Raw genomic sequence first — 14,449 nt, 5'->3', positions numbered from 1 at the left:
TCAGGTCATCTGGGTTTTACTGTTATCAGACAGAATATTTAAATAGCTGTGATTAATAGCTAAAAGAAGAGACGGCAAAGATGGAGAACTGATATTTTTTTAAAAGCTATAAAAAGAAAAAAAAGCTAGAAATGAAATATATAATTATCACAATGAAGAATGCAGTCAGAATAGTGAACTCAGCAGAGCCGGGGAGAGACAAGGGAGACAGGCTTGTAGGAAGACTGACCAAAGAGAGGACAACGCTGAGAAAACATATATGAGAGCTTGAGAAACGCATCACACAGTGGGAAGGCATGACATCCATGGAAAGGGAGTTCCAGAGGAAGAGAGGCAGAAAAGGGTCAGAAACGAAATTTGAGGAGGAATTGGCCAAGAAATTTCACCAAACAGTAAAAACAGGAACCCATAGATGCAAGAAGCTCTAAGAAATTGAAGCTGGATAAAGGCAGTGTGGGAGAAACACGCTTAGATCCATGTACGTCACGCTAGGCTGTAAACATCACAGGCCAACATACCAAAAATCAAAGCACAGCCAGGGGTGAGAGCTGTGGACAGTGAAGCAGGAAGGGGCCACTGCCTCCAAGGAAGCAGAGTCGTATCCACAGTTGACTTCAAAAAAAAAAAAAACAGTGGAATGCAGAAGACGACGATGGTGTCTGTAAACACGGAAAGAGAACAGTTGCCAAACCAGACATAGAAAAATATCTTTTAAATGAAGCTGCAAGAGGCGTTCAGTCAAGTCCACCCATCCATGTCCAGCACAGTGGATGAAGCTGTGAATACACATTAAAAGCAGTCTGTGCCGCTCACCCCTCTCTAACATCTTGCTTGTCCCCACCAGCTACAGCCCTGAGGAGGCAGACGTGCGGGAAAGCGCGTGTGGGCGGTGAGAGCAGCCCACCAATGCCTCCCCCGATCTTGGTCCAGTTTATAACTTCCAGCCAACCTTCACTTTGGTCTTCAAGTATATAAATGTGCCTAAGAAGCTGTGTCTCTGCCAAGTAAACCCCTGTGGCGATTCAGAAACGTGAGGAAGATGCATTCCAGTGTTGCACCTGTTCCGCCCGGCCGCTGATGACCTTCCTGGTGCTCCTGCTGTGGACGGAGGCCTGGGGCGAGACGTGGCCCTGAGTGAAGGCAGATGTCATTTCTGGAGATGGGCTGCCCCAGGAGGGGCTGTTGAGACCGCCTGAAAACCTTCTTAGCAAAGTCCCCAGGGCACAAGGGAAAGCTCATGGGCTTTAGCACTGACGCTTCATGCTGACCACTTCACCGCTGAATGACCACAGCACGGAACCTCCTTGAACTTGTTTTCTCCATCTGCTAAATGGGCACACGAATACCCACCTCAAAGACTTGTGAAAATTAAATTAGATCAAGAACCTGAGGCTCTGGTGACAGTGCATAAGGTGTACTCGGCCCCCAAATAGTAGGAATTTTTCTGTCGTGCAGGCGTGTCGGTGAGTCCCCTGGGAGGAAAGTGCGGAAAGACAAAGTGCAGAGTGGGAGAGACAACAGGTAATCTGCCCTCGCTGGCGGCCGGTGAGCAGCGGGGCTGGGCGCTAAGAAGCAATGTGGAATTTCTACACCCTAGTTTCTACTCCGTGAGCTGCCTTAGAGATGGCACAGTCATTAGCCACCAGCAAAAATAAGCACACTGCTGAGAATTTATAGGAAAACGCATTTAATTAAGTGCCATCTGAGCCACCCACACTGAGAACAAGGATTCTGGCAACAAGGGGGCTATTGTTGCCAAGTTCCTGCCAAGCGTTGTTTTTCCAGGTTCGTGTGCTGGTTTTTTCTGACTGAGGCCTGAACAAAGAGCTCCAGACAGCAGCATGCTGAGAGAAAGCTGGTCCCCCCCAGACCAGAGTCTCTCAGAGCCCCAAGAAGATTGGGAAAGACTTTAAAAATATTTCCCTGGATGGAGGAAGGGCGTGGGCACCGCCCGCATCAAACGAGAAGTAGGGAATGGCGGTGACTAAGCGTCAGGGTGAATTCTCACCTCTGATGTGCCCCCAGCCCACAGGCCCCAGCAGAACACAAGCTCTCACCACGTGCCAGGCCCCTCGTGCGTTCATCTTCAGTCCTCACCGCAGCCTGCAACCAGCACGCTTCACCCTCGGCTTCCAGGACGCGGACGCCCAGCCTCAGAGACATTTGAGAGCTCGCTGTGAGCACGGAGCTGCGAGTCAGTGACAGAGCTGGGCTCCGCACAGGGCCGCCCTGCAGTCAAAGGCCACGGACCACTGCTGCCCTGAGACCCGGGCAAAGTCCTGAAAAGTCCACCTTGACATGAATAGGTGACGAAAAAAATCAATGCGTAAGATTAAGCCCAGCCAATCAGGAAAGACAGGACAATCCGAGAATACAGGACAAGGAACACAGACAACTCCTACCGTGCTGGGAAATCGCAGGACGGTCTGTGCAACGAAGAAGTGTGGTGTCCCAGGGTCAAAGTGGCACCGCACACCATCCCCGAAGGCCCTGTGTTTGACGCAGCCCCATCCTTCAGGGGCAAGCATCCCCACCCGCGCCTCTAAAGCCTCTCGCAGCCTCATGGAGTGCTGTGGTTGGTGCAGCTTTCTCCTTAGCTGGTGGAAAATGAGGGTGTGCAAGTTTCAAGTGTAAATGTGAAATCCATTTAATCCCCTGATCCCCTGGAGAAGGGAATGGTAACCCACTCCAGTGTTCTTGCCTGGAGAATCCCACGGACAGAGGAGCCTGGTGAGCCACAGTCCAGGGAGTCGCAAAGAGTTGGACACGATTCAGCACGAGCATGAATAGTTTTCTCCTAGATGTCAGGTGGAACGCTGAAGAGAGACAGCAACAGAGGCCTTGTTTCCATGAGTCATCGAGACAGAAGACACTGGCGTGTAGACGTGCCGGTGCGTCCCAGGGGGCTGCCCATGCGACGCAGCCCCACTGGCCAGCTCCACTCAGGGTCCCACCCCATCTAGACCTGTCGTCCTGAACTGAAGGCTCCTGCTTCACTCCCAAATGTCTCTATGGCGCTGGGAAGACTATGTTTAGTTTAGTTTCTCATTAGTGTCTTCAGTTTTTTTACCCTGTCGGCCTTTGCATTTAGAACGACCACATCTGGAGAACTTAAAGGCAACTGGGGCAGACTGGACCCTCACCCAGGCCCCCTCACGTTGCAGTCCAGGATCAGGTCTGGTCGGAGACTCAGACAAGCAAACAGTTAGCTTCCAAACAGTTTAAATTCAATAGATCCAAATGTCCAAAAACATTCTCACCTGGACCCCCCCTCCCCGACCCATTTCATTGACACCCCAGGGCATCCCACAGCCATGATGGCGGAGACAAAGGTCATCTCTCCTACGTCCTTCTGGGTCCCTCTCTGCCTCCATCAGCCCCCAGGTTCCGCCAAGCCCGTCTTTGGATGTTTCCAGCTTCCTCTCCATCTCCAGGACCACTCTGAGCTCACCTTTGCCTCATTCCTGTGAATAATGAGGTTGTCACGGGTCCAGACATCATGTTATGGCCTGATGGAAATCCAGACCCAAACCCTTCCTGCGGCACGTGACGAGCCAGAGGAGCCAGGGAACTGCTGTCACCACCTCTTCAAACACAAGCATCTTAATTAAAAAATTGTAAGCTACCTTTTTGCCACAGACTTAGATAAACATCCAGGATGGGGGCAGGGGGGCAGTGGTGCTGTGTGAGTTAGAGAGCGGGTTCATGCTTAGGGGATGGCGCAGAGTCCCCGGAGGAAGCTCCCGACCCCGAGGAGGAGGACTGACCAGGGAAGCCCGTGTGGGACAGGTGGTCCTGCGCCAGGGACCGCACGTCAGACCAGCTGCTTCCCTCCTCCTGCAGCTGGTCTCTGAGAACAGGCCTGTCCCAGCACGTGGGGAAGCACACAAAGCCTGCTGAGCTCAGATATGAATCTGAATGCATGGAAAACAGCCAGCGAGTGGCATCTCCTCAACCCCCAGGGATCTTAGCTGTCTCGGCTCCCTGCGGTCAGTGAGAGTCAGGCAGCCAGGCCCCCAGCAGAGGACTGCCGAGTGCGGGGAGCGCCTGGCAACAGACTGGGGGAGTCCGGCTTGCTCCTGCCAGGAGTACTCTTGGGAGGACAAACCGGATCAAGAGGAAACACACCTTCTCCAGTCCCACACGGACAGTGAGCGGACGGTCGGTAAGCATGTGGGCATTTGCATAAGCAGGCTTTTGTAAAATGCCCAATGAACAGCTCAGGATTTTCAGTGAAGAGGCTGGAACTCTGAAAAGACAACTGGCTGGCTTTAGTTTCCCGTGAGTGTCTTCAGTTCTTTACACTGTCTGCCTTTGCATTTAGAATGACCATGTCTGGGGAACTTAAGGGCAACTGGGGCAGACAGGCCCCTCACCCAGGCCCCCTTCACTCTGCAGCCCAGAGTCAGGTCTGGTCAGAGACTCAATCAGGAGACTTTGGAGGCCTCTCCCCAGCTCTCCCACCTGCCAGCACCGCCATCCCAGGCCAGGCCAGATGCCTGGTCCCTGCGGCTGCAGGTGAACATGCGGCCTAGAGAGCACATGCCTGCTTCGTGAATCTTCTGCTTCAAGAATTGCTGAGGAGCCCCTGAGGACCAAGGTCACTAGCCGTGCCCAGTGTGGGGAGAGGACTGCGCACAGCCGCGTGGGTGAGGCTCATTGCCCACCACGAGGCTCCCGGCTGTGGCTGGAGGTGTCTCAGAGGCACGGACGTCACAGACCCTGGGTGCCCAGAGCCCACCGCACTTGACCCCTGACGGTGCAGAGCAGACGGTGAGGTCCAGGCTGGGGTTTCCTCCCCTGGTTTCCGGGGCCAGAAGGCAGCCGTGTTCACAGCCCAGTGGGTGAGACCGTCTCTAGGCAGCGGCCACTGGCCATGCAGGACCCGGGTCTGCCCAGGGGCCCTTGACGCCTCCTCCACACGCCTGGTTCCCGGGCCCCGCTGGTCCACCTGGAACCGCACTGTGACCCCGGAACCGGGCTGGGGGAGGGTGCCTCTCACTTACGCCTCCCTCCCCGCTTGTCTAACCACTCCTGTTACTTCCTGTCTTGGTTTCTGTCCAAAATGTGTTTCTCCGGCTATAAATTGAGAAGGAACAAACAGCATCATGAATGATGAGAAGTCAACATGCAAATCCTCCGTTTGACTCTGGGTGAGGACTGAGCCTCTTTCACTGTCGCACACAAAGGGCCAGGCTCCCCTACCTCCCCATCACCTGCCGTCAGCGGCGAGCACACAGCCTCCCTCTGCTGACCACGACCAGGGTCTGGGGGCCCTGCGGCCGGGAAGTCCACCAGCCCTTCCACTGGACGTGTCCTCAATTCTACCCCTGGGGGATGGGAGGCTCGCAACTCTCCTCAGAAAACAGGACTCTGAGCGGCCCACCAAACAGTTCAATACCAGTGAACTGTCGATGGGCCGGGACAGCCCAAGGGGACTATCAGAGCCAGGGAGGAGCCCTCTCCCCCTGATTACAGAACAGCCAGGGGCGCGTGGGCCCAGGGGGAGAGGGTTTGCTCCCCAGACACCAGCGCAGCACGACGGGGCCAGGATCAAGACGGCAGGACGTCGGGGAGAAGAGGAGACAGACCCACCGAGCAGAATGAGGCGCCAATCAGACTCCTGCACGCGTGATGGGCTCACATCTGATAGAAGCTGGATTTTAAAATCAGAAGTGAAGACGGATTATTTAGTAAAGAACTTCATTCCCAAATCACATCTTACAGCAAAATAAGTTTTGAATGGAATACAGAGAGTTATGTACAGAAAGTTACCAACAAAAAGACTAGAAAGCAATAAAGCTAAATGCTGATCTGATCCCTAGTAGGGACGGTGACCCTAAGCATAGTCACAAAAAAATACAATAATGAAAGATAAATGTGCAGGACTACATGAACGTCTGAAATTTTCTACATTAAGAAGAGCATTGGTTAAAGTGAAAAACGAACAATCAACCAGAAGGCGAGAACTTAATATGACAGGCAAGTGGTTAAGATTCCAAGTCAAGCTCTTAATAAACCAGACTGTGTCACTAGCTGTGTGAGTTTGTGTGGCTCATTTAACCTTCATAAGCTTGTATCGTTTTAATGGGGATAATAATTGATTAGACCTCACCAGACAGTGAGGATTAAAAGAGAGAAAACACGACAGCATCAGCCCTGCGGAAGGCACTTAGGGAAGGCCTCCTAAATGTCTATTCTCGTTATTAATTACCACTACTGTTAAATTTTTTACTATAATAATAAATGAAGTTACATATTTACACTCATAAGTAATGGATTTTATTATTAAACACTTCAATAGAAGCCTGAGTGAACACTTGAGAAGGTAATTCAAACCGGAAGACTACAAATGGGAAAACCCTCACCAGTCTCAATAAGCCATGAGAACAGCCGGGTATCTGTTCTGGGGTAACTCGGGGTGGGGTGGTGGGGCCGGCCTGAATATGTGCCGTTTTTGAGACTCACAGTGAGTCTCCAGGAGTGTTTTGGTGGTCGTGAGGTCTGCAGGGTGACTGTGCATTTTCACGACCTGCTGTGCCGGGCTGGTCCGTGACCTCCACCGTCGCAGGCTGACAGCGTCACGCAGCTGAGCACCAGCCCAGAGCCCGGGCTGCACTGCTCCTGAGCGGGCCACGCTGGTCCTGAGTGGGCCGCGCCAGTCCTGAGCCCGGGCCGCGCCGGTCCTGAGCCCGGGCCGCACCAGTCCTGAGTGGGCCACGCCGATCCTGAGCCCGAGCGGGCCACGCCAGTCCTGAGCAGGCCGCATCGGTCCTGAGCGGGCCTCGCCGGTCCTGAGCGGGCCGCCCAGCCAAGCCCTCGGGAGCAAGAAGTAAACAGTGTGAAGCACAAACAGAATCAAAGACCGTGTAAACAACCGCGCAAACCTCGCAGGGCCTCAGAGATCCTTGTAAAGACAGCAGGAGCTACAATTACGACTGTGAAGCAGTAATTACGGTAATTAACCCTAATGGGGGTGATTAAGCCGCTGAAGCACACAGCCTTCCCCAGACGTCCTTGGGGTTCAGGGAGCAAAGTACACAAACAGCCACAAGTCTCCCTCCCAGGTTTAGGGAGAAACCCCCAAAGATGCCCCTGGACTCCCGTTGGAGGGGCTCGCGCTCAGGGTGGGGAGGGTTAGGAACGGGCCCTGGTGGGTCCACGGCCATGGGGGTCACTGGTTTCCTGCCAGGGGCCTGCAGGGCGGCGGGGACCACGGACGAGAGCAGACTGGAGTTCGGGGGACCCTGGCCAGCGGGGCCCCGGGGGCGGACTCCTGCGTGGAGGGGACTCTGACTTTCGCTGTGGACAGTGCTGGTACAAAGCATGCTCCTGCCTCCTGAACACCCAGCCACAGCGTCGCCATGGAAACACGCTGAGGTCTGCTTTCAGGACGGGTTGCGGTCATTCCCGCAGGTGACGTGCTAAACCCCCTTCCCTCCAGCTCCACGCAAAAGAGGGGCTCCGCCTGGTCTTCTCCCGTCTGCCTCTGACGGCCTTGGGGTCCAGGGTGAAGCCACAAGGGTTGTGCTGTGCATGCCCCAGAGGAAGCCATGGGAACCTCGAGGGGAAGGCTCATGCAAGGACAGAGGGGGCGTGGACGCCCCCCAACCGCTGCCAGGTTTGGGGGAGGCCTGTGCACTCTCATGGGCCCAGCCCACCGGGCCACTGGCACCCCTACGTCCTGCCTGGAGGAGGCGGCTGCTTGGCACAGGGACGGGCACACATGCGCCCAGGGCAGGCGTGGCTCCTGCCCAGTTTCGGTGGTTTGGGGACCCACACCGCTGCCTCGGGCTCCAGAGGAATATGACGACAAACAAGCCCTTGTTTTCTAAACCGCACGGCTTCCCCTGACTGTGATCCGTTCCCAGACAGCCAGGCCTCGGGTCGGCACCGAGGCTGGCCGGCCGCGCCCCTCGGGGCCCCTCCCCAGGGCTGGGCGTTGCTGCCCCGCTTCCGCCTCAGGCCTCGGGCCCTCTGCTCTAGAACCTCAGTCGTGAGCTTCTGTCCTTCCGTCCGGAGTTCCCACCACAGCTTTGCTCTGACTTGCCAACCATGGTCTAAAGGGCTAGGAAGGGGGCTTCGGGGCTGGGCTGGACGTCAGCACCCTGAGGCCTCAGAGATTCTGTGTGGTTTTCTCCGCTTTTAATATGAAGTTCCAAGAAATTTCCATCAGTGCCAACTACTAACAAAAGTTACGATCCATGGAGTGTCCACGAAGCAGCAGGTAGCATACAGTCACCCCTTGGTGTCTGATGGGGAGGTGGGTTCCAGGACCTCCGTGAAATCTAAAACCTGGGGATGCTCGAGACCCCTTCATATCACACGTGCCCTTCCTGTATTCATCCTCCCGTGCACGTCAAGTCACCTGGACGGTGTGTAACGCCTAATGCAGTGTGAATGCTGCGTAGACTGCTGTAAATGCAACATGAACGCCTGTAAATGCTTGCCAGTGTGTAGGAAATTCAAGTTGTGCTCTTTGGAACTTTCTCGAATTTGTTTTCAAATATTTTCCATCCAGAGTTGGTTAAGTCTGTGAGTGCAGAACCCGGGGATATGGAAGTCTTCTTGTCTGTGTAGCACTCGCTTGATCCTCACAAAGGGAGGCAAGGAACTGCAGTTCAGAGATGCTACGTGACTTGACCCAACCCGTTGGCGAGCAGAGCCAACGGAAGTGGACGCCTGCGAGCAGTGACTGCTGGTCAGGGTGAGGGAGGATGGAGGGGTGGCGGGGTGTCAGGCGCCCCTGACAGAGGGGTGGAGCGCTGGCCCAGGCCCACCCCTGCCAGTGCACAGAGCAGGTACCACGGACCCGGTGTGGCCACGTCCGGGGCGGCACCTCGGACCTGCAGCTGCTGGGTTGTCCTGGCGTCGCCCAGCCACAGTCCTCCCGGGAAGCAATTCAGTGAAGACCGGGTTGACGGACCTGCTCCCAGCACATCAGACAGACCCTCTGCTCCCCAACCCGCATCCCGGCTCCTTAGGGAGACTGGGCAGCCTGTGGACCTCTCCCTCCCGTCTGGCTTTGGGGGAAGACCCTAGACTATGACAAAAGGGACCTTCCCCAGACAGGACTTTCGGAATAAGGGGGAGAAATGGTTGGTCACGTGTTGAAGGGAACGAGCCCCTTCCTTCGTAACAACATTAACCCCCTGAGGTCAGCCTTCAGCCCCTCTGCTCTCTGATCTCCTGAGCCCCCCTCGCCCATGGGGCTGGCCTCTCCTTCGGGATGCATCTTCTGCAGCATCTCTTCTCCAAGGGTGTTCGGCAGCTGCATTAAGCAGTGAAGGCTGCTGCTGTCAGCCACATCTCTGTGCCGGCCGCCCCCCAGGTCTCTGCCCGCCCCAGGTCTCCCCACCCGACGGGTCTCCACCCCCCCCATCCCTGCCTCCTCCACGTGTGGCTCCTCTCCCTCCACCCTCACCCCGGACGCGGGGCTGCGGGCCCCTGATGACTCGGCTCCATCCCGTGCAGCCACAGCCTGGCAGGGTCCTGACCTGGAGTTCTGGCCCCCTGACACCAAGGGCTCCGTTTGCCTGGTGGCAGACGCTCTGCGGGGCCCCGTTCCCAGCTTGGGGCCCAACCGCCCCTGCCCCCCTGCCCCGATCCCCACGAGGAAGAGACAGGGTGAACGACCAGCCCTAAAACGCTCCGCCTGTGACAGAGACCTCCCCCACAACCAGCACAGTCAGGACCTTGAATCCTCTGCACCCAGCACAGCAGTCCTGGGGCTCCAGTCACCGCTGGTGATGCCCCCATGAAGCTGTCCTCGAGTAGGGGTTCCGGGGAACACAGAGTCTGGTGTGGCCACCTGACCCCCGACCTGGGCAGCAGGTTCACAGGTGCCTCTCACCCAGTGAGACAGGATCTAGGTGGTCGGAAGGGCTCCGTGAGGACAGGCGACAGGTGGGCGCCCAGCGGAGGAGGCACGTACTCAGGGCCCGTCACTGTTGCGTCCATCACCGCTGTCCAGAATACTCTCATTCAAACCCCGGAGTCCTCACTGTGTGATTCAGGCTGCACAGGAAGACGTTTAGAGCTACACTCCCTAGTTGGGTGATGGCAGCTTTTCCCAGTACAAGATAATAGCCTCACTGGCCTTGTAGCCACATAAATTAACTCCTATTAAAATCCGGTAAATACAGTGAACCAAACAGACTCAGAAAGCGCTAACCCAGCTAACAGCCAGCCTTCCCCCTCAGGCCTCTAGTATCACTCCCTCGGATGAGGCTTACACACGAGGTAGGGGTTTAACCAGCCTCGCTGAGCCTCGCAGCCTCGAAACCCGAGGTCTCTGAGTGTCAGGGTGTGCAGACCGCCCAGCACCGGGTCTGTCAGGAAGGGGCTGTTGATAAAGCAGAGAAGGTGCACTGCAGGGACTGCTCATGTCAAGACTACACTGTTCTTAAAAATAAAAACAAAACCCTGTAATTAGAGCCTTGAAGTCGTGACTAAATCACTAAACACAGCCGGCAGACCACAGGAATGCATCTGGGGAACTCGCCTGTTGAGTCCTTCATGTGACTCTCGTGCCCACATCCAGCGGTGACCGCGCCCGGCGAGGCTCTGGGTGCACACGGGTCCGGCTGCTCCTTGAACCCGCGGGAACAAAACGCTCGGAACCCTGGGGTGTGGCCTGTGCCCCCAGCTCCCCGGGCAGCTCGCCACGTTCACAGCCCGAAGCTGAACAGCAGAAATCACAGATGAGAGACGTCATCAGAAAGGCGAATCAGAGTCTGTTAGCTCCACGCACCACCACCCCCCGACCCCAAGCCCATGGTTAAACACTTAACAACATTCCTTACAGATGTTTAATTTGGCCCAACTAACCCACAAAGCTTCAAGTCTAAAATTAGAACTACCTGAATCAGTCTTCTTACTAATGCACTTCTTTACAGGGACAGACCATTAAAGTGAAGTAGAATTTATTCCACTTTTTATTTTCTCATTTTTAATATGTATATATTTGTGTACATTTCAAGTTAATAAATATTTTTATGGGAGAAGAGAGGCCTGGTTCAAAATGAGAAGAACTAGGATCAATAAGGGACGCTGACTTCAGAGCACACTGAGTCACCTTCTTTATCCTGTGCCTCGCCTGGGCCCATGCCGAAGTCTCCAAATTTCTCTCTATTATTTAGTGATTGATTTGTTTTCTTTTTTTTCTTTCTGTTTTTCTCTCCTTTCTTTCTCACTCATCCTCCTCCTTGCTCTGGGAAGGGTTTAGGGTGATGCCTGCATGCTGTGTGCTTGTGTGGTGAGTCACTCAGTCGTGTCTGACTCTGTGACCACGTGGACTGTAGCCCGCCAGGCTCCTCTGTCCATGGGATGCTTCAGGCAAGAATACTGGAGTGGGTTGCCATGCCCTCCTCCAGGGGACCTTCCCAACTCAGGGGTCACACACAGGTCTCCTGCATTGCCGGCGAGTTCTTTACTGTCTGAGCCCCCAGGGAATGTGAGTTTGTTGCAAACTGATGTACAAGGCTGTCCTTTGTCCAAAGGTGGACAAAACACAGGAGTGAAGAGATAGCCGACGAAGACAGAGACACTAGGCAACGGTGATGAGAGCAGGAGCTACAATACTCACAAAAAATGTGAGAGATAGCCGACGAAGACAGAGACACTGGGCAACGGTGATGAGGGCAGGAGCTACAATACTCACATAAAAATGTGAGAGATAGCCGACGAAGACAGAGACGCTAGGCAACGGTGATGAGAGCAGGGGCTACAATACTCACAAAAAATGTGATGTAAAGGTATTTAAGAAAAATATAATAGTCACAAATAGTAGTAGTTAGCAAAAAAAAAAAAAATCCACAGCAGAATTTGCTTCTTTCAGAATTAGACAGACCTAACAGAAAAATATGTTAGGATATTCTGATCATAACCCAATAAAATTAGAAGAATATGATAGAAAAAACCTTTGTTAGAAACTAAAATATCTCTTTGTAAATAATCTATTTAAAAATATTGACAATCAATTTTTAAATTAAATCTATCTCCAAAACAATAAAAAAAAATTTTTGTACTAAAACAGATGCGGCTAAAGCAGTGCTAACTATCTATCTTAAGATACGAGGGAGAAAGAGTGTGAGAAAAACTAACTGGGAGAATCAATGAAGACAGATATAAGCTGAAATTAAGAAAAATAAAAAAAAATAGTAGAAAAGACAAATAAATCTTAGAACTGACTACTTGGAAAGACCATTAATATAAATAATCTCTCCATGGACCTGATTAAGAAAAAGAAACATAAAAGAAATACACAAAACTCCGGAAGAATGTACACAGACACAAAAAATATAGGACTAATAAGTAAATGCATCCGTAACTCTGGGGCAATGAAGCTAAAACCTAAAAAAATGTAGTGATTTTTCTAACAAATGCAAAATTTCCCCTTAATAAGAAAAAAAAGATGTGAGTTACTATATGAGAGACTCAGAGTGATTAAACATATACCTTCGAAAAGATCCCAGGCCAGCTGTCTTCAGAGCTGGGTCCAGTCTCATATTTCTGTACAGTACCTATTAATGTAACATATATTCACATATGGCGCATAAGAAGATGAAAATTTCCTTAATTCACTCTCTAAAGCTAGTCTATGTTTAATAACAATCTTTATAAGATTAACACAGTATCCAAAACACCCTGTAGACAAACAATATTTATGAATTAAAAAATTTTAAAGTAGTGAATAAAATGAACTCCTAAGTGTCTCAATAGAATAACAGAATAGGGTCAAATTAGTTTTAACCCAAGAATAAATGTGCATTTACTGTTTGAAGACAAAGCAACATAGCTTGTTAAACCCACGAGGAGAATCTCACAAGCACACAGCTGATGCTCTGAAGACGTCTTGTAAACACTCAAGGGCTGTTCTGCCCAAGTTCAGTTAAATGGGAATGGAAACTGAATGCATGCAACACAGTAGAGGACGAAGAATAACAGGCCTCCTTGTAAATGAAAAAGGCCGGGCACCTGCATCAGAGGCAGGGAGAATGCAGGGCCCTCTCACCAACTCAACACAGATAACCAGCGATCTGACACTGAAACGAGAAAAAGAAACAGCCCACACGAATACTGGCGGAGCGAAGGCAATTCATTCCTTGCTGGTGATGTGATTCTACAAAATTCAAAAGGAATCTGGAGGGGAAAAAAAATTAGAACTTGGAGGAAAAAAATTAGAATTAATCGAAGTTAACGAATTATCCATATACAAGATAAACACACAAAAATCTGTAACGATTTTTTTCTATACTGGTATTAAATAGCTAAACATAGATATTTGGGGAAATATTTAATTCTTAATAGAGAAGTCTATAGAATAGGAAAACATTCCATAAGAAATACTGTGCAGGTGATGTGAAGAATACCATAAAATCTTATCAGAAGTTCTTATCAAAAAACAAGTTCTGAGGAATGCAGACAATCTATCATGCTCTTGAGTGAGAAGAGTCAATCTGATAAATTTTCAATCATCGAAAAGTTAATAAATAATCTAAAAACTGCAATTTTAATCCTTTTGGATTTGGTAGAAATGTAGGTTTAAGTTATCTTAATGTTCCTATGGAAAAATAACTGATCAAAGATAGCAAAGAAAAAAGTTTCCTGGTGTGTGGGGGATGCTGTGGGTGGGGGTACTTGTCTTACCAGATGCCAACACACACTATACGACCTGCACCATGATAAACACAATGAGATGACTCTGGCATGAAGACAAACAGACTAATGAAAAAACCAAATTCTTGAAACAGCTTAATTTATGTAAGAATATAATAAATGACATGGCTGGCATTTCAGTTTGGTGGGTGGAGGTGGGTTTATTAAATAAATGAGACTGGCCACATGGTGATCCATCTGGAGGGACAGAGACTCACAGCACATGCAAAACGAACGCTGGTGAGAAAAGGACCTAAACGCACAGAGGAAACCAGTAACAATTTACAGTAAATCTCAGTACAATGCATTAAGGCCCGAGAGCGTAGAAAGATCTAATACGGGAACAAAGGAGAAAGGAGGAGGGGTTCAGAATATATGCCCACACACCACACACACAGACACAGACACAGACACAGACACACACACACACACACACACACACACACAGACACACACACACACAGACACACACAGATACACACAGACACAGACACACACACACACAGACACACACAGATACACACAGACACAGACACACACACACACAGACACACACAGATACACACAGACACAGACACACACACACACAGACACACACAGATACACACAGACACAGACACACACACACACAGACACACACAGATACACACAGACACAGACACACACACACACACACACAGACACAGACACAGACACACACACACACAGACACACACAGATACACACAGACACAGACACACACACACACACAGACACAGACACAGACACAGACAGACACACACACACAGAC

At 51.5% G+C, this 14,449-nt stretch overlaps 1 long non-coding RNA gene across 1 annotated transcript in view; it reads right to left on the bottom strand.

Moving 5' to 3' along the window:
* LOC104969983 (uncharacterized) overlaps nucleotides 1–14,449 on the bottom strand; it is a 35,496-nt gene continuing 21,047 nt past the window's right edge. The window contains exons 4-5 of the long non-coding RNA XR_009492618.1: nucleotides 12,460–12,524; nucleotides 1–10,683 (exon numbers count right to left, since the gene is read on the bottom strand). This is a non-coding gene — a long non-coding RNA (uncharacterized lncRNA). The remainder of the gene's footprint in view (nucleotides 10,684–12,459; nucleotides 12,525–14,449) is intronic.

Source organism: Bos taurus, chromosome 23 (genome assembly GCF_002263795.3).
Source record: "Bos taurus isolate L1 Dominette 01449 registration number 42190680 breed Hereford chromosome 23, ARS-UCD2.0, whole genome shotgun sequence".
Lineage (NCBI taxonomy): Eukaryota > Metazoa > Chordata > Mammalia > Artiodactyla > Bovidae > Bos > Bos taurus.
This window is presented reverse-complemented; position numbering and strand designations above follow the sequence as displayed.